The 18,609-nt window shown below is 37.7% G+C and overlaps 1 protein-coding gene across 5 annotated transcripts in view; it reads left to right on the top strand.

Annotated features, from left to right (window-relative positions):
* Nucleotides 1–18,609, top strand: part of CEP57L1 (centrosomal protein 57 like 1) — a 75,977-nt gene that overhangs the window by 14,590 nt on the left and 42,778 nt on the right. The window contains exon 1 of one of the 5 annotated variants that reach the window (XM_061131617.1): nucleotides 6,859–6,956. The exons of the other annotated variants lie outside the window; for them this stretch is intronic. The gene's annotated coding sequence lies outside the window, so the exon portion shown is untranslated. Of the gene's footprint in view, nucleotides 1–6,858; nucleotides 6,957–18,609 lie in introns of those variants that run through there. 5 annotated transcript variants of the gene reach the window in all.

The raw sequence follows: 18,609 nt of genomic DNA, 5'->3' as shown, positions 1-18,609 counted from the left end.
TATTAAAAGGTGACAGAAATTTAGAAAGAACAAATAATATGCTGAATCTTTACAACTATGTAAGTTTTGTTCTTCCAAAGTGTTCCTTGAGCAAGAGACGTGAAGTCGACCCAAAAATGGGGTCAGGGAGAGCTTTATCTGGAACAATCAGGAGACTGGACTAACAGCTCCATTTCAGTACTCTACTGTTATATATTAAGCTGGCTGAGTGGTGTATGTGCAGATTGTTTGGAAAGACTGCCTACAATTATGAATATTTTGCTTCAATCAAAACCCCCTGTTATTTGTTCATATTGAGATTTCTTTGCAACTTTGCCTAGTTGTCGTCATTTAGTCGCTAAGTTTTGCAACTCTATGGACTATAGCCTGCCAGGCTCCTCTGTCAGTGGGATACTGGAGTGTTTTAAGGGTGAAAAGAGCATAATTCAAATCAGTCTTGTTTTAAACATATCTTCTCCAGGGGATTTTCCCGATCAGGAATCATACCTGTGTCTCTTGCATTGGCAGGTGGATTCTTTACCATTGAGCCACCAGGGAAGCCCTTGCCTAGTCATACAGGCTTGCAAAAGCACACCTGTGGTTTCTCTCCAGTAGTTTCACCTTTTTATACTGTGAAATACTGAAGCCATCTGAACTGTAAATATTATCTCTCTATATTTTGACTGACTTCAGTTTATGTTTTTAAAGGACATTTTCCTAATCATCTATCATTTAGTAACATAAATAGATTTACTTCCAAATACTAGGTGTTTTTTTAAAATTTGGGCTTGTAGAAAAATAGTTTTATCAACTGTTTATTTATCATGTGTGTACCTTGGTGTGTATGTGTGTGTGTTGTCCAGGTGGCTCATAAAGGTTTTAAAACTTTGAATCTTTAGATTTTATTTTTAAGATGTCTGTAACAAAATTGATTTTAATTCTTTCCTTAACAAGACTGATTTGAATTATGTTCTTTTCATCCTTAAAACACCTATTTCCTAAAACATTATCATACATACTATTCTTAGAAAAGCATTCCTTCTTTTTTGTGTTATTTTGTTCCTATTTTTCAAGAATAAATGAGTGAACCACTTAAATCAGATTTACTATTTTAGTAATTTTTTTTCTCTTAGTATTTTCTCTAGTTCATCTGTGTTTGATGTACCAAATTTACTATGCAGTATGTGTGCGTGCTTAGTTGTGTCTGACTCTTTGTGACGGTTTGAACTGTAGCCCACTGGGCTTCTCTGTCCCTAGGGTTTTCCAGGCAAGAATACTGGAGTGAGTTTCCACTTCCTTCTCCAAAGGATCTTCCTGACCCACAGATTGAGCATGCGTCTCCTGTGTCTCCTGCATTGGCAGACAGGTTCTTTACCCACTGAGCCATTGGAAAGCCTACCAAATTTACTGCAATATGTTTTAAATGTCTAAATCTCCTGTATTTCTGGCTTACTTTAATAGATTTTTAAAAATTATTGTTTTTTTAAAAATCTATATTCACTTTGCCCTTATTGAAATATTTGTGAAATATTTGTGAAATACTAGGCAGGTACACACAATTTATGACAAATTTTATAGACAAATTTCACTGCTGGTTTCATTTTTTTTTCCTATTCTTGTTTTCCTTATCCACATATTTTACATGAATATATACATATATAGAGGTAAGGTATTAAAAGTTTATGTCATTTAAAAGCTAAATATTTCAAACAAAAAGTAAGAATAGCATAATATTAATAAAACCCTTTCACCTACCTCCTGGAATGAAAAATTTGTTAACATTTGGTTTCATTTTCTTGTTGCTTGCCTATCTATTTATTTATTTTATTTTTTTATTGCAGTATAGTTGATGTACAATATTATGTTACAGGTGTACTGTATAGTGATTCATATTTTTGATGGTTATACTCCATTAACTATGATAAAATATTGGCTGTATTCCCCATGTTGTGCAATATATCTTTGTATTTTATTTTATACATAATAGGTTTACCTCTTAATCCTCTATCCATATTCCCCCATTCCTTCTCCCCACTAATAACCAATAGTTTGTTCTCTGTATCTTGAGTCTGTTTATTTTTTCTTATATTCACTAGTTTGTTGTAATTTGTAGGTTTCACATATAAGTAATATCATACAGTACTTGTTTTTCTCTTGAGGTACATGTATCTTTCTGAATTAGTGCTTTTGTTTTATTTTTTTCAGATATATATGATATATATGTATATTTCAGATATAGGAATATGGCAGTACTATTTTTAGTTTTTTGAGACACCTCCATACTGTTTTCCTTAGTGGTTACACCGATTTACATTCCTATAAACAGTGTGTGAGGGTTCCTTTTTCTCCATATCCTCACCAACACTGTTTTTTGTGTTCTTTTAGTTGATAGCCATTCTGACAACTGTGAGGTAGTATCTCATTGTGGTTTTGATTTGCATTTCACCGATGATTAGCTATGCTGAACATCTTCCTTTTTGGAAAAATATCTTTTTATTCTTCTGCCCATTTTTTAATGGAGTTGTTTGTTTGGTGTTGAGTTGTATGAGCTATTTATATATGTTGGATACTATTGGTCATATCATTTGCAGATATTTTCTCCCATTCAGTAGGCTGTCTTTTCATTTTGTCAGTGGTTTCCTTTGCTGTGCAAAAGCCAAATATAATTTAAGGTTAAATCCTGATTTTGAAGTAGTGGGATATATACATTACATATATTAATAAAGTTTATTAATTATTAGATGTGTTGCATTTTATGTATTTCTACATTAATTGAATCACTGCAACAAATATTTACTGAATGACTATCATATAATAGGTCAGTGGATAATAGAAAAATAAAATGTCTCTGCTCTTAAGAAACTATAAAGGAAGGCAGATATGTCCAAATCTTGCTAAAATAAAGCTAAGTTTCTTAAAGCAACTTAATTAAATCACACAAACTATAATTAGCAAGTATATTAAAGATAATGCTAAATTAATGACAGTGGATGGCTTTGTAAAAGTTGAAAATCACCAATTAAACCATCATTGTTAATATTTTTATTCTTTCATTGTTAGAGGCAGTTGGGGGCTTGGTGGGTAGGAGGAAGAAATTGAAGGAAATATTTATTTTTGAGTATATGTGTGTGCTTTTTTTTTAAAGGAGAGAATAGAATTTACTCTAAAGATATATTTTTCTCAGTAGTTATCTTCATAGTAGTATATTTGAAGGGAAAATAGTTCTGTTAGATAAAATATTTGTTTTCTTTGGAAAAGAATTTGCAAATTGAATTATACTCAGTCAGACATGTTTGTGTGTGGATTTAAACAAAGGAAAAGTGTTAACCTTAAGCTCGCATCTGTCTGCTATCAACAGTTGTATTAGTTACTGCCCCCTCCATTATCAGTGTGTGTACTAAAGGAATGCAAACTTATTTTAATATTGGCTCAAATAAATAACATTAGGAAAATAAATCTGTTAATATTATTTGTGATCTGAGGACAAATATAGAGAGAATTAGATCCTCTATGATTTATTGAAAGCAGTACAGAAACAGAAAGGGCACCATATTTAGAGTCTGGAGATCTGATTTGAATACTGTTTTTGCTATTTATTAGACAAGTCACTTAATCTTGCTTGTTTCTTCATGTGTTAAAAAATAACTGTAATAAAAGTAGTGCCACTTTTTAAACTTGTTAGAACAAAATTTGGTGCTTAAAGGCTTTGTAAATAATTGTAAATACTTTTCAAGTATTGCTTGATAATTTTTAGATTTTTGCCTTTTAGTACGGATATGAAGAATATGCTATAAAAGACTATAAATATTCTGCAGAATTGAGTTTAGCAGTTTTGAGTTTAGCAGTTTTGATTTATCTGTATTTATGAATCCATGCAGTCACAGAGAGTTAGATACGACTGAATAACAACAACAATGTGAGCTTTACTGTGAGTATATGCTCAGTCATCTGACTTTTTGCAACCTCATGGATGGTAGGCCCACCAACCTCCCCTGTCCATGGAATTTTCCCTGCAGGAATACTGGAGTGGGTCTGCCATTTCCTACTCTAGGGGTTCTTCCTGACCCAGGGATTGAACCCATGTCTCTTGCAGCCCTTGGGATTTCCCAGGGACTTCCCAGGTGATTTCCAAGGGGCTTCTTAGATGGCACCGTGGGAAAGAATCTGCCTGCCTCACTGTAGTTTTGATTTGCATTTCTCTGATAATGAGTGATATTGAGCATCTTTTCATGTGTTTAGTAGCCATCTGTAAGTCTTCTTTGGAGAAATGTCTTTTTAGGTCTTCTGCCCACTTTTTTGATTGAGTTGTTTGTTTTTCTGTTATTGAGCTACATGAGCTGCTTGTTTATTCTAGAGATTAATTCTTTTTCAGGTATTTCCTTTGCTGTTATTTTCTACCATTATGAGGGTTGTCTTTTCACCTTGCTTATGGTTTTCTTCATTGTGCAAAAGCTTTTAAATTTAATTAGGTTCCATTTGTTTATTTTTGTTTTTATTTCCATTACTCTGGGAGGTGGGTCATAGAGGATCTTGCTGTGATTTATGTCAGAGAGTGTTCTGCCTATGGTTTTCTCTAAGACTTAGTTTTTATAGTTTCTGGTCTACATTTAGGTCTTTCATCCATTCTGAGTTTACTTTCATGTATGGTATTAGAAGGTGTTCTAACTTCATTCTTTTACATGTAGTTGACCAGTTTTCCTAGCACCACTTGTTGAAGAGACTGTCTTTTCTCTGTTGTTTATTTTTGCCTCCTTTGTCAAAGATAAGATGTCCATAGGTATGTGGATTTATCTCTGGGCTTTCTATCTTGTTCCATTGGTCTACATTTCTATTTTTGTGCTGGTACCATACTGTCTTGATGACTGAAGCTTTGTAGTACAGTCTGAAGTCAGGAAGGTTGATTCCTCCAGTTCCATTCATCTTTCTCAAAATTGCTTTGGCTATTTGGGGTCTTTTTTGTTTCAATACAAAGTGTAAAATTATTTGCTCTAGTTCTGTGAAAAATACTGTTGGTAATTTGATAGCAATTGCATTGAATCTATAGATTGCTTTGGGTAGTATAGTCATTATCACTATATTGATTCTTCCAATCCAAGAACATGTTATATCTTTCCATCTATTTGTATCACCTTTGATTTCTTTCATCAGTGTCTTCTTATAGGTATCCTCTCACACCAGTCAGAATGGCCATCCTCAAAAAATCTACAAACAATAAATGCTTGAAAGAGTGCTGTTGGGAATGCAGACCGATACAAGCACTATGGAGAACAGTATGGAGATTACTTTAAAAAGCTAGGAATAAAACTACTGTATGATCTAGCAGTCCCACTACTGGGCATATAACCTGAGGAAACCAGAATTGAAAAATACACATGTACCCCAGTGTTCACTGTAGCACCATTTACAATAGCTAGGACATGGAAGGAACCTAGATATCAATCAGCAGATGAGTGGATAAGAAAGTTGTGGTACATATACACAGTGGAATATTCAGTTCAGTTCGGTTCAGTCACTCAGTCATGTCTGACTCTTTGCAACCCCATGGACTGCAGCACGCCAGGCCTCCCTGTCCATCACCAACTTTCGCAGCTTGCTCAAACTCATGTCCATTGAGTCGGTGATGCCATCCAACTATCTCATCCTCTGTTGTCCCCTTCTCCTCCTGACTTCAATCTTTCCCAGCATCAGGGTCTTTTCCAATGAGTCAGTTCTTCGCATCAGGTGGCCAAAGTATTGGAGTTACAGCTTCAGCATCAATCCTGAGTTCTTTTAGGACTGACTGGTTGGATCTCCTTGCTGTCCAGGGAACTCTCAAGAGTCTTCTCCAACACCACAGTCCAAAAATATCAATTCTTCAGTGCTCAGCTTTCTTTATAGTCCAACTTTCACATCCATACATGACTACTGGAAAAACCATAGCTTTGACTATACACACCTTTGTTGGTAAAGTAATGTCTCTGCTTTTTAATATGCTGTCTAGGTTGGCCATAACTTTTCTTCCAAGGAGCAAGTGCCTTTTAATTTCATGGCTGCAGTCACCATTTGCAGTGATTTTGGAGCCCCCCAAAATAAAGTCTCTCACTGTTTCCACTGTCTCCCCATCTATTTGCCATGAAGTGATGGGACCAGATGCCATGATCTTAGTTTTCTGAATGTTGAGTTTTATGCCAACTTTTTCACTCTCCTCTTTCACTTTCATCAAGAGGCTCTTTAGTTCTCCTTTGCTGTCTGCCATAAGGGTGGTGTCATCTGCATATCTGAGGTTATTGATATTTCTCCCAGCAGTCTTGATTCCAGCTTGTGCTTCATCCAGTCCAGCATATAAAGTAAATCAGCCAGGTGACAATATACGGCCTTGATGTACTTCTTGTACAACCAGTCTGTTGTTCCATGTCCAGTTCTAACTGTTGCTTCCTGACCTGCATACAGATTTCTCAAGAGGCAGGGTAAGGTGGTCTGATATTCCCATCTCTTGAGGAATTTTCCACAGTTTGTTGTGATCCATGCAGTCAAAGACTTTGGCATAGTCAATAAAGCAGAAGTAGATGTTTTTCTGGAACTCTCTTGCTTTTTTGGTGATCCAGTGGATGTTGGCAATTTGACTTCTGGTTCTTCTGCCTTTTCTAAATCCAGCTTGAACATCTGAAAGTTTACAGTTCACATACTGTTAAAGCCTGGCTGGGAGAATTTTGACCATTACTTTACTAGCATGTGAGATGAGTGCAATTGTATGGTAGTTTGAGCATTCTTTGGCATTAACCTTTCTTTGGGATTGGGATGAAAACTGACCTTTTCCAGTCCTGTGACTACTGCTGAGTTTTCCAAATTTGCTAGCATATTGAGTGCAGCACTTTCACAGCATCATCTTTTAGGATTTGAAATAGCTCAACTGGAATTCCATCACCTACACTAGCTTTGTTCACAGTGATGCTTCCTAAGGACCACTTGACTTCGCATTCCAAGATGTCTGGCTCTAGGTGAGTGATCACACCATCATGATTATCTGGGTTGTGAAGATCTTTTTTGTATAGTTTTCTGTGTATTGTTGCCACCTCTTCTTAATATCTTCTGCTTCTGTTAGGTCCCTACCATTTCTGTCCTTTATTGTGGCCATCTTTGCATGAAATGTTGGGATGGAATATTACTCACCTATAAAAAGAATGCATTTGAGTCAGTCCTAATGAGGTGGATGAACCTAGAGCCTATAATACAAAATGAAGTAAGTCAGGAAGAGAAAAACAGATATCATATGTTAACACATATATATGAAATCTAGAAAGATAGTACCAACAATCCCATGTGCGGGGCAGCAAAGGAGGCACAGACATAAAGAACAGACTTTTCGACACAGTGGGAGAAGAAAAAGTTGGGATGATTTGAGAGGATAGCATTAAAACATATATATTACCATATTTAAAATAGCCTGTGGGAGTTTGATGACCTCCAAACTCCCAAGGAACCAAAAGCGGGTGCTCTGGTGACAACCTATAGGGATAGGATGGGGGAGGAGGTGGGAGGGGCATTCAGGAAGAAGGGGACACATATATGCCTATGGCCAGTTCATGTTGATGTATGGCAGAGAACATCACAATATTGTAAAGTAACTATCCTCCAATTAATATAAATACATTAATTAAAAAATAATAGTCTGCCTGCAGGAGACACAGGTTTGATTCTTGGGTTGGGAGGATCCCCTGTAGTAGGAAATGGCAATCTGCTCCAGTATTCTTGCCTGAAAAATTCCATAGACAGTGGAGCCTAGCAGGTTATAGCCCATGGGGTCACAGAGAGTTACATATGACTGAGCATACGTGGAAAAGGCAATGGCAACTCATTCCAGTACTCTTGCCTGGAAAATTCCATGGACGGAGGAGCCTGGTAGGCTGTGGTCCATGGAGTCACTAAGAGTCAGACACAACTGAGCGACTTCACTTTCACTTTTCACTTTCATGCATTGGAGAAGGAAATGGCAGCCCACTCCAGTGTTCTTGCCTGGAGAATCCCAGGGACAGGGGAGCCTAGTGGGCTGCCATCTATGGGGTCGCACAGAGTCAGACATGACTGACATGACTTAGCAACAGCAGCAGCAGCAGAGCATGCATGCACACATATGAGCTTTAGGTTTAAAGAAGAAGGAAATTTGTTGTAGGTACTTCCTAGAATCTCAGTTTCTTCTGTTTAAGCATTTTAGAGATACTTTTATTAACAATGTAGTAGGCAGATTGATATATATTACTCTATATACATACAGTTTCTATTTTTTCTACTAATCTGATTTGTCATAAAGTTTGAATAAGAAACTAACCAAGAGAAACTTTGCCTAAAATAGAATATTATAAATTGGAGAAATAGCCTCAAGACATGGTGAGAATTGTGAACTGTAAGACTTTGTCTCAGTCTACGCAAGGTAACCTCTTCATCTAAAATAGCCCCAGGCAATCTGGCAGTATGTATCAGAAGCATCAAAACTGTCTTTAACTTAATACTATTTTCTAGACTGTATCTTAATGAAAAAAAAAAGGTAGTTTACATAAATATTTATCTACTGCTACTAAAAAATATACTTTAAAAGAATATTTAATGATACAAGGAAATATTTATCATATATTGTTAAGTAGAAAGGCAATTTACATAAACATTTTGGATTTTGCAATCCACATTTAGAATCAAACCCCATACCCACCAGAGATGTTCAGAGGGCTCAAACAAAACCTTGTGCACACGAGAACCCAGAAACCACACAGAGACTGAGCCAGACCTGCCTTTGAGTGTTTGACTGTCTCCTGCGGAGGCGCAGGTCAGCAGTGGCTTGCCATGGGGACAGGAACTCTGGCTGCAGCAGACCTGGGACTCGCAGCGGGTGGCATAAGCCCTCTTGGAGGAGGTCGAGATTAGTCCCACCATAGAGACACCAAGCAGACGACCCATAAGCTGCAGAACAATTATACCAAAGAAATTCTCACACTTTTAAGAAAGTTCTAGGACCCACAACAGATTTCTCAACCTGGGGATCTGGCAAAGGGACTGAGAACCCCTAGGGAGTTTGACTTTGGAGGTCAGTGGGATTTGACTCCAGAACTTCCACAGCACTGGGGAAATGGACTCTTGGAGGGCACAAACAAAACCTTGGGTGCACCATGAAAAAGAAGCAATGTCCTCACAAGAGACTGAGCCAGACTTGCCTGTGAGTATCCAGGATTCTCCGGTGGAGGCATGAGTCGACACTGGCCTTTTGTGGGTCAGAGGCACTGAATATAACAGTGCGGTCATAAGTCCTTTTGAAGGAGGTCACCATTACTGTCATTATCCCTACCATAGTTTGGCCTCAGGCCAAATTACAGGGAGGGAACACAGTCTCTCCAACAACAGAAAATTGGATTAAAGATTTACTGAGCATGGCCCCGCCCATCAGAACAAGACTCAGATTCCCCACAGTCAGTCTCTCCCATCAGGAAGCTTTCACAAGGCTCTTATCCTTATCCATCAGAGAGCAGACAGAATGAAAACCACAATCTCAGAGAACTAACCAAACTGATCATCACATGAATCACAGCTTTGTCTGACTCAATGAAACTATGAGCCATGCTGTGTAGGGCCACCCAAGACTGACAGGTCATGGTGGAGAGTTCTGACAAAACGTGGTCCACTGGAGAAGGGAATGGCAAACCACTTTGGTATTCTTGCCTTGAGAACCCCATGAACAGTATGAAAAGGCAAAAAGATATGACACTGAAAGATGAACTGCCCAGGTCAGTAGGTGCCCAATATGCTACTGGAGAAGAGTGGAGAAATAACTAGAAAGAATGAAGAGACAGAGCCAAAACAAAAACAATGCCCAGTTGTGGATGTGACTGGTATTGGAAGTAAAGTCCGATACTGTAAAGAACAATTGCTTAGGAACCTGGAATGTTAGGTCCTTGAATCAAGGTAAATTGGAAGTGGTCAACAGGAGACGGCAAGAGCGAACATCGACATTTTAGGAATCAGTGAACTAAAATGGACCAGGATGGGTGAGTTTATTTCAGATAACCATTATATCCACTACTATGGGCAAGAATCCCTTAGAAGAAATGGATAGCCCTCATAGTCAACCAAAGAATCCAAAATGCAGTACTTGGATGCAATCTCTGTTGCACCCAACAGAGTGATCTCTGTTCGTTTCCAAGGCAAACCATTCAATATCACAGTTATCCAAGTCTATGCCCCAAGCACTAATGCCAAAGAAGCTGAATGGTTCTGTGACAATCTACAAGACCTCCTAGAACTAACACCAAAAAGAGATGTCCTTTTTATCATAGGGGACTGGAATGCAAAAGTAGGAAGTCAAGCAATACCTGGAGTAGCAGGTAAGTTTGGCCTTGGAGTACAAAATGAAGCAGGGCAAAGGCTCACTGAGTTTTGCCAAGAGAACGCACTGGTCTTAGTAAACACCCTCTTCCAACAACAACAACAAAAAACCAACTCTACACATGGACATCACCAGATGGTCAATACTGAAATCAAGTTGATTATATTCTTTGTAGCCGAAGATAGAGAAGCTGTATACAGTCAGCAGAAACAAGACAGGAAGCTGACTGTGGCTCAAATCATGAACTCTTTATTACCAAATTCAGACTTAAATTGAAGAAAGTGGGGAAAACGACTTGACCATTCGGTTTGACCTAAACCAAACCCCTTACATTTATACAGTGGAAGTAACAAATAGACTCAAGGGATTTGATCTGATAGACAGTGCCTGAAGAACTATGGATGGAGGTTCGTGATATTGTATAGGAGGCTGTGAATAAAACCATCCCCAAGAAAAAGAAACACAAAAAGGCAAAATGGTTGTCTGAGGAGGCTTTACAAATAGCTGAGAAAAGAAGAGAAGCAAAAGGCAAAGGAGAAAAGGAAAGATATACCCATCTGAATGCAGACTTCCGAAGAATAGCAAGGAGAGATAAGAAAGCCTTCCTCAGTAATCATTGCAAAGAAATAGAGGGATACAATAGAATCCCCAGAGATCTCTACAAGAAAAGATATGAAGGGAACATCTCATGCAAAGATGGGTACAATAAAGGACAGAAATGGTATGGACCTCACAGAAGCAGAAGATATTAAGAAGAGGTGACAAGAATACACAGAACTATACAAAAAAGATCTTCATGACCCAAATAACCACGATGGTGTGATCACTCACCAAAGCCAGACATCTTGGAGTGCGAAGTCAAGTAGACCTTAGGAAGCATCACTACAAACAAAGCTAGTGGAGGTGATGGAATTCGAATTGAGCTATTTCAAATCCTAAAAGATGATACTGTGAAAGTGCTGCACTCAATATGCCAGCAAATTTGGAAAACTCAGCAGTGGTCACAGGACTGGAACAGGTCAGTTTTCATTCCAGTCCCAAAGAAGGGCAATGCCAAAGAATGCTCCAACTACCACACAGTTGTACTCATCTCACACAAGTAATGCACAAAATTCTCCAAGTGAGGCTTCAACAGTACATGAACTGAGAACTTCCAGATGTTCAAGCTGGATTAAGAAAAGGCAGAGGAACCAGAGATCAAATTACCAACATCTGTCAGATCATCGAAAAAGCAAGAGAGTTCCAGAAAAACATCTGCTTTATTAACTACGCCAAAGCCTTTGACTGTGTGGATCACAACAAACTGTGGAAAATTCTTAAAGAGATAGGAATACCAGACCACCTTACCTGCCTCCTGAGACACCTGAATGTAGGTCAAGAAGCAACAGTTAGAACTGGACAAGGAACAACAGTGGTTCCAAATAGGAAAAGGGGTACGTCAAGGCTGTATATTGTCACCTGACTGGTTTACCTTATATGTACAGTACAATATGCGAAATGCCAGGCTGGATGAAGCACAAGCTGGTATCAAGATTGCTGGGAGAAAGATCAGAAACCCCAAAAATGCAGGTGACGCCACCCTTACGGCAGAAAGCAAAGAAGAACTAAAGAGCCTCTTGATGAAAGTGAAAGAGGAGAGTGAAAAAGTTGGCTTAAAACTCAACATTCTGAAAACTAAGATCATGGCATCTGGTCCCATCGGTTCATGGCAAATAGATGGGGAAACAATGGAAACAGAGACTTTATTTTCTTGGGCTCCAAAATCACCAAAGATGGTGATTGGAACTATGAAATTAAAAAATGCTCCTTGGAAGAAAGGTTATGACCAACCTAGACAGCATATTAAAAAGCAGAGATGTTACTTTGCTGACAAAGGTTTGTCTAGTCAAAGCTAATGTTTGTCCAGTAGTCATGTATGGATGTAAGAGTTGGACTATAAAGCTGAGCGCCGAAGAATTGATGCTTTTGAACTGTGGAGTTGGAGAAGGCTCTTGAGAGTCCCTTGGACTGCAAGGAAATCAAACCAGTCCATCCTAAAGGAAATCAGTCCTGAATATTCATTTGAAGGATTGATGCTTGGAGCTGAATCTCCACTACTTTGGCCACCTGATGCGAAGAACCGTCTCATTCGAAAAGACCTTGATGCTGGGAAAGATTGGAGTCAGGAGGAGAAGGGGACAACAGAGGATGAGATGGTTGGATGGCATCACCGATTCGATAGACATGAGTTTGAGCAAGCTCTTGGAACTGGTGATGGACAGGAAAGCCTGGTGGAAAACTGCAGTCCATGGGGTCTCAAAGAGTAGGACACGACTGAGCAACTGAACTGACTGAACTTTGGTTAAAATAATAAAGACTGATTTAATACATACCAAAGAAAGTGAAAGTCGCTCAGTTGTGTTCAACTTTTTGAGACCTCCATGGATTGTTGCCTGCCAGGCTCCTCTGTCCTTGGAATTCTCCAGGCAAGAATACTGGATGGGTTGCCATTTCCTTCTCCAGGGGATCTTCCCAACCGAAGGATCAAATGCAGGTCTCCTTCAGTGCAGGCAGGTTCTTTACTGTCTGAGCTACCGTAGATACCAAAATAGTATGTAAATACCTTAACAGTCTTAGACTGCTAGAGTTTATAGTGATTGTTGTTCTGTGACTTCCAAATTTTGTAGAATGAGCATGTATTACTCTTGTAATCAGGGGGATAAAACAGTTTATGTATTGCTTTTGTTTTTTTGTCAAACCTCTTTCCAAATACTCTAATCTCTCAGCTAGCATAATACCAGGGATTTATATATAATGTAATTATAAGAAGTTATTAGCTATATTCATGTACATAAGAATATTATTAATTATTGAACTTATCATTGCAAATATGTTTGGCTGTGCCTTTTGGTTTTGCTGTGCTGCACCCCTTGTATATCTTTCAGTGAAATCTAGTTTGCAGCCAATAGGAAGTTTTTAGTTCAAAGATGAGAGTTGATCATATTAAAGGAAATTGAGTCTGTCTTAGTCAGAGCTCATTTGAGCTAGACTGGCAAACCTGGTCAGTTACCACAGTGAAAGCAGCATTGGAGGGTCAACCGCAAGTTTTGTGGGACACCAGCTTAGTACTTACCTTCGTGGAGGCAAAGGGACAAGGGAAGTACTTCCCTTGTCTGACGAAGGGTCTTGGATAATTAAATGAAGATACAAGCCATGCCGTGTACAGCTACCCAATACGGATGGGTCTATATAGTGAAGAGTTCTGACAAAATGTGGTCCACTGGAGGAGAAAAATGTCAAACCACTCCAGTATTCTTGCCAGGAGAACCCCATGAACAGTATGAAAAGTCAAAAAGGGCCTGGCGTGCAGCATTCACCGAGTCACAAAGAGTTGGACACAATTTAGCAACTGAACAACAACCGCTTCGTACTAGCTTAGAGTTAAGTTCAAAGGCCTATGTTGGTTAGACACTGAATTTATTTCCCCTTAGACTGTGACCTTTTTCTCTTTCTACCTCCATGTCTAGCACGAAATCTGGCACATTTAGGCACTCAGCAAATGGTGTTAGAACTGAAGTGGAATGAAATCTGAAAATTATGCAGATTCCTAGCATTAGCTTTAATAAAAAGTCATCTGAGTCTTAAGTGAGTTATGTAGACACAGTCACAGGAGTAGGCTGTTTGGATGCATGAAAAGTTCTTAGGAACAATGAAGCTATCTTATGTTTAGCCATCATAATAGGGTCTTCTCTATGCCTCTTGTACTTTGGCTGCTGGTGAAACATTGAGAGACCCTCAGCACATCTACATTTGGCTATATAGTTATAGTTAGCTAGAATGATATATAAAGTTAGCTAGAATAAAGTATACACATTAAAAACTAATGAAGAATTGGAAAATTAAGAAGAGGGTAATATAAATTTTCACAGATGCGTTTTAAGTAAAATGTATTTTGACATGTTAACTAAGCTTCTACCTCAGCTAGGCAGGAAAATCTGGTTTTGTCCTTTTGCCCTCTGTGCTATTCAATAACATATGCTATTTCTCATGTTAAGACCTTAACAGTTGTGCCAACAAGTCCAGTTTGAAAAAAACATAAGGGCTTAATGGTGTCTCTTTACAGACTAGCTTGTCAACAACTCTGTCCATCAATAGATTACTTCAGCCCTTTAGAACAGTTGTTCACTTCAGGCATATGGGTTAAAAGTCGATGTGGTTAAGATACTGCAACTTGCTAATAGGAAAAAGAACTGGAATTATGAATATTGAGCTCTGGATGCTAAGGAGACAATCCTAGGTGTATTGCTTTTTGAAAGAATAACTCAGGCGTTCCTGTTAGTCATTCAAACCCTCTTTTGTCTCAGTGGCATAGACATCGTCCTTTTACCTCATATTGAGATGACTTGTCAGTAGGTTTCATCTTGGAACTCTGCATGGCTTTTAGGCTTTTAATTCATTTCAGCTTAGTAAGCATTTATTAGGTATTGAATTAGGTACTAAGGTCATAAAGATGAATGAGACTTGATCCCTGTCCTCTCAGTTTTCAGTTTAATGGGGAGGACATGATCAGATTATTTCAATATAATATATTAAGCATATAGGTATGCAAAGGGAAAGCTTCATGGACAGATTAACTGATAAACTATGTCTTGCATAATAGGTAAGACTATTCTAGGAAAAAAGAACAATATGAACACTAGAAACATATGTTCATGTAGTATAGGCAGAAGAAAAGAACTTGATTGACAGAGAATGGGTTATGGAGGGCCCGGTATGCCCTGAGAACATGTATGATCTTTATCCTGAAAGCAGTGAGGAGTCACTGAAGTGTTTTAGACATTGAAGTGACATAGTGATGGTGGTGGTTCAATCATTCAGTCATGTCTGACTCTTGAAACCCCATGGACTGGATCCCACCAGGCCCCTCTGTCTGTGGAATTTCCCAGGCAAGGATATTGTAGTGGGTTGCCATTTCCTTCTCTGAAGTGACATGACTGGATTATAATTTTAGATAGATCACTCTAGAGTCAGAGAAGAGTATAGCTTTAGTGGGACAAGATCAGTGACAGGGAAATCACTTTAGGAGTCTAGGCAAATCGTAGTCCAGGCAAAAAATGATGAAGGCCTAGGCTAAGACACCTAGTTAGTGGTGGTAAGAATGCAGTGGTATAGATGATTCAAGAAGTGTTTTAGGTGTTGAAATCCTCAGGACCTGTGGGTTGAGGGGTAGGGAGAATGGTACCATTAAGTGAGATTAAAAACATAAAAGAAAAAGTTTTCAGGGGAATGATGATATACTAAGTTTCAGATGTGAATTTTAGGTGCCTTTGGGACATCTGGGTAGATTTGAACTCTTAAAATTCAGAGAAATGGTGGTCAGTACTTGATAAGAAATAAATTATCATCTTGAGTAGAAATAAAAAACAAATATATTAGGACAACCCCCAAAGTAATGTTGTTTGAGGAGGACTGAATGTAGAGAAGGCCTTAGGTGTAAAAATCAGGTTTGTACAACACTATTGTAAAGTTACTACTATAAGTAATTTAAATATTGTGGGAAATTCACTTTGTGAATTCACTTTGTGAAAAGTCATCTTATATAGCATTTATAGAGTATCTGTTGGCAAACTTCATAGTATGACATAATATTAGAATAAGATGGATATAGTTGAGGTTTTGATAGTTAAGAGGGATTTTTGAATTTTGTGGTTTTTCAGTATCATTATGGACATCAATGATAATACTAACAAAATTTTAGATATAATATTCATAATATAAAGGTTTTAAGATATCAATAACATTTATTGAGTGCTTCCTATGAGCCAAGCTCTATTTTAAGAACTTTGTATTGATTTATTACATATAATTCTCTGAAATAGGTATATAGACTTATTATTCTCATTTTATAGGTAGGGGAAACCATAGAAGATTTAAGAAACTTACCTCAGATCATGCAGGGTTCACCTCCAAAGAGTCTTGCTGCAGAATCCACCTCTTAGCCACTATGCCTTATTAAATAATACAGGTTATAGGTACCTTTGTTCATTAGGGAGAATAGAAATGCATTGTATAAACAGAAGTCCCTATAAAAGTAATATTTCTAGAAATGTAAAGTGGTAAGAACTTCAGAACTAGTTTAGTGTCAAGACTATATATATATATATATATATATATATATATGCATACATGTGTGTATACACATACATACATATATATTAGCGAGGGAGAGGAATTACATTGCTAATTAGGGGCAAGGAAAACCTGACAAGTCAAAAAGATTTCTGAAATAGAAATACAGGAAACTCCCAAGAAAGTTTATCTTAACTTATCCCTCTTAACTATCAAAACCAACAAGAGTTTATTATCACTGCTACTTCTACCACTGAATATTTACATAATATTTTATATTTTTCAAAGCTAAGAGAAAGGAAGTGACAACTAAGATTATCTGCTAGTTAAATGTCAGAAACAGTAAAGAATCCAGGACTTATGTCTCAATCCAGAGCTCTCTCCATGACATATTCCTTAATGGAACCATGCAGATTCAGTCCTCAGATCCATAGAAATGGAGGGGGAATTGCCTAAGAAAAGAATGTCATCATCATCAAATCCAAGAGTGTAGCATCAGCAACAAGGATGCAATGTAAGGAATGAACCAGTAATAATGTAATTGAAAAGATGGCCAAGCTTCTAGAATCTGATGACTCTTTCCTGCTGATTGATGTATATGACAGGAGAGTCACTGAAAGAATAGTACTTAGGCATATGAATAATTTTTTTCTTTCTGTTCTCAAGAATCTGCTGTTGGTAGTTATCTTCAGAGAGGGGAAAGCAGTAAATGTGGTTGGGAATCAATGGTCCAGGAGTAGATTTTCTATTGTGCTGTTTAAGTTTTGTTACCTGTGAATAGTATTACTTTAAAAAAAAAAATTTCCACAGATAGATGTAGAAACAGTATTTTTATGACATGGTTGAATAGTAATGGCACTATATAAAACCATTATTCTCTTTTTTCTGTGGGAAAGTTAATATTAAATTGTAGGTAGGGGTGTTGGAAACCTCACTTTCTGCAGTCTTAGAAAATCCCTATATTCATGTACATATGTATATGTATACATTTGCTCCTGGGAAAGGAAGTAGCTTTCCTTAGTGAAAGAAGTACTGTGGTAGGGAGTGGCAAGAGTGAGAATGAGATTAGAATTCTTTTATCAATTGCTCTAGATATATTGCACTCTGAGAGAGATTTGAGGACCTTCATCTTTTAAAAGCAGGGAGAAGGCAGCACTTTGGCTATATAATTAGTGTATTTGTAAGTCACACATTTGAATTGGGGGACTTCTCACAGTGATCAGTTAGTGCTTAACTTTCACTCTAAAGCCATTTAGTCCTCTAACAACCTATTTGGATGATATGCTTGCTATTCAGTGAAATTGCAGTTTTATAAGATCCCAGAGCAGTCATGGGAAGTGATTTGTGCAATGTTTTATACTACCCTTGGAAAAGATGAAAAGTGCATTGTCTGAACCAGGAATACACTCCTTTTCTGGAAAATTATGAAAGTGCTGAAGAAATTTTTTTTCATGGTAGCTTTGTTGAGAAGTGATCAGCTTTTCTTAAAAGGGGCCAGGATATTCTGGATATAATGAAAATATTAAGTTAGTATGTTTGTGGCCTGTGAGTGAAAGAAAGAAACCCGAGTGTTGGACTGGGACAGTAAATCATCTTCCTTGGCAGGAGCAAAGTTTTCTCTTCCTCCTGCCGTGTTTGGACAGTTGCCAGGGCTTGTGGTGAATTTTGCAATCTAGTTCTCAAAGTTCCAGAGAATGTTGAAGCATTTACATAGACTCTGGGGTACAAGTTGTCTGATCTCACTTGTTGGTTGTTTTGTTTGTTTGGTTTATATTTTTTTATGGTTGAGACTTTTTATATTTAAAAGGATTATTAAAAACGTTTATTGTGATGGGGAAGAAAAGGATTTTTATAATTTTTAATAATCTTTTTGGTAGTTCTTTTACAAAGAAATCAACACCTGTATGAAATTATGTGTGAAGTACGCTCGAGAGCCAGAAAGTAGCCACTCCACCAACACTCCACCCCAAAGTGTCTGGGCATTCAGAATAGTCCTTGATTTACATTCCATTTACTGTATTTTAGTGATTCTAAAACATATTTTTTCCACATTTAAAACACTTCCAAAATAGGGGTACATCTTGTAGTTGTTATTGTCCTAGATTGAAATCAGATTACTTCAGAAAGGACTTGCATTTGCCTCTAGCAGTCATTTGCACTTCTACCTGAGACCG

Source organism: Dama dama, chromosome 28 (assembly GCF_033118175.1).
Source record: "Dama dama isolate Ldn47 chromosome 28, ASM3311817v1, whole genome shotgun sequence".
Taxonomy (NCBI): Eukaryota; Metazoa; Chordata; class Mammalia; order Artiodactyla; family Cervidae; genus Dama; species Dama dama.
This window is presented reverse-complemented; position numbering and strand designations above follow the sequence as displayed.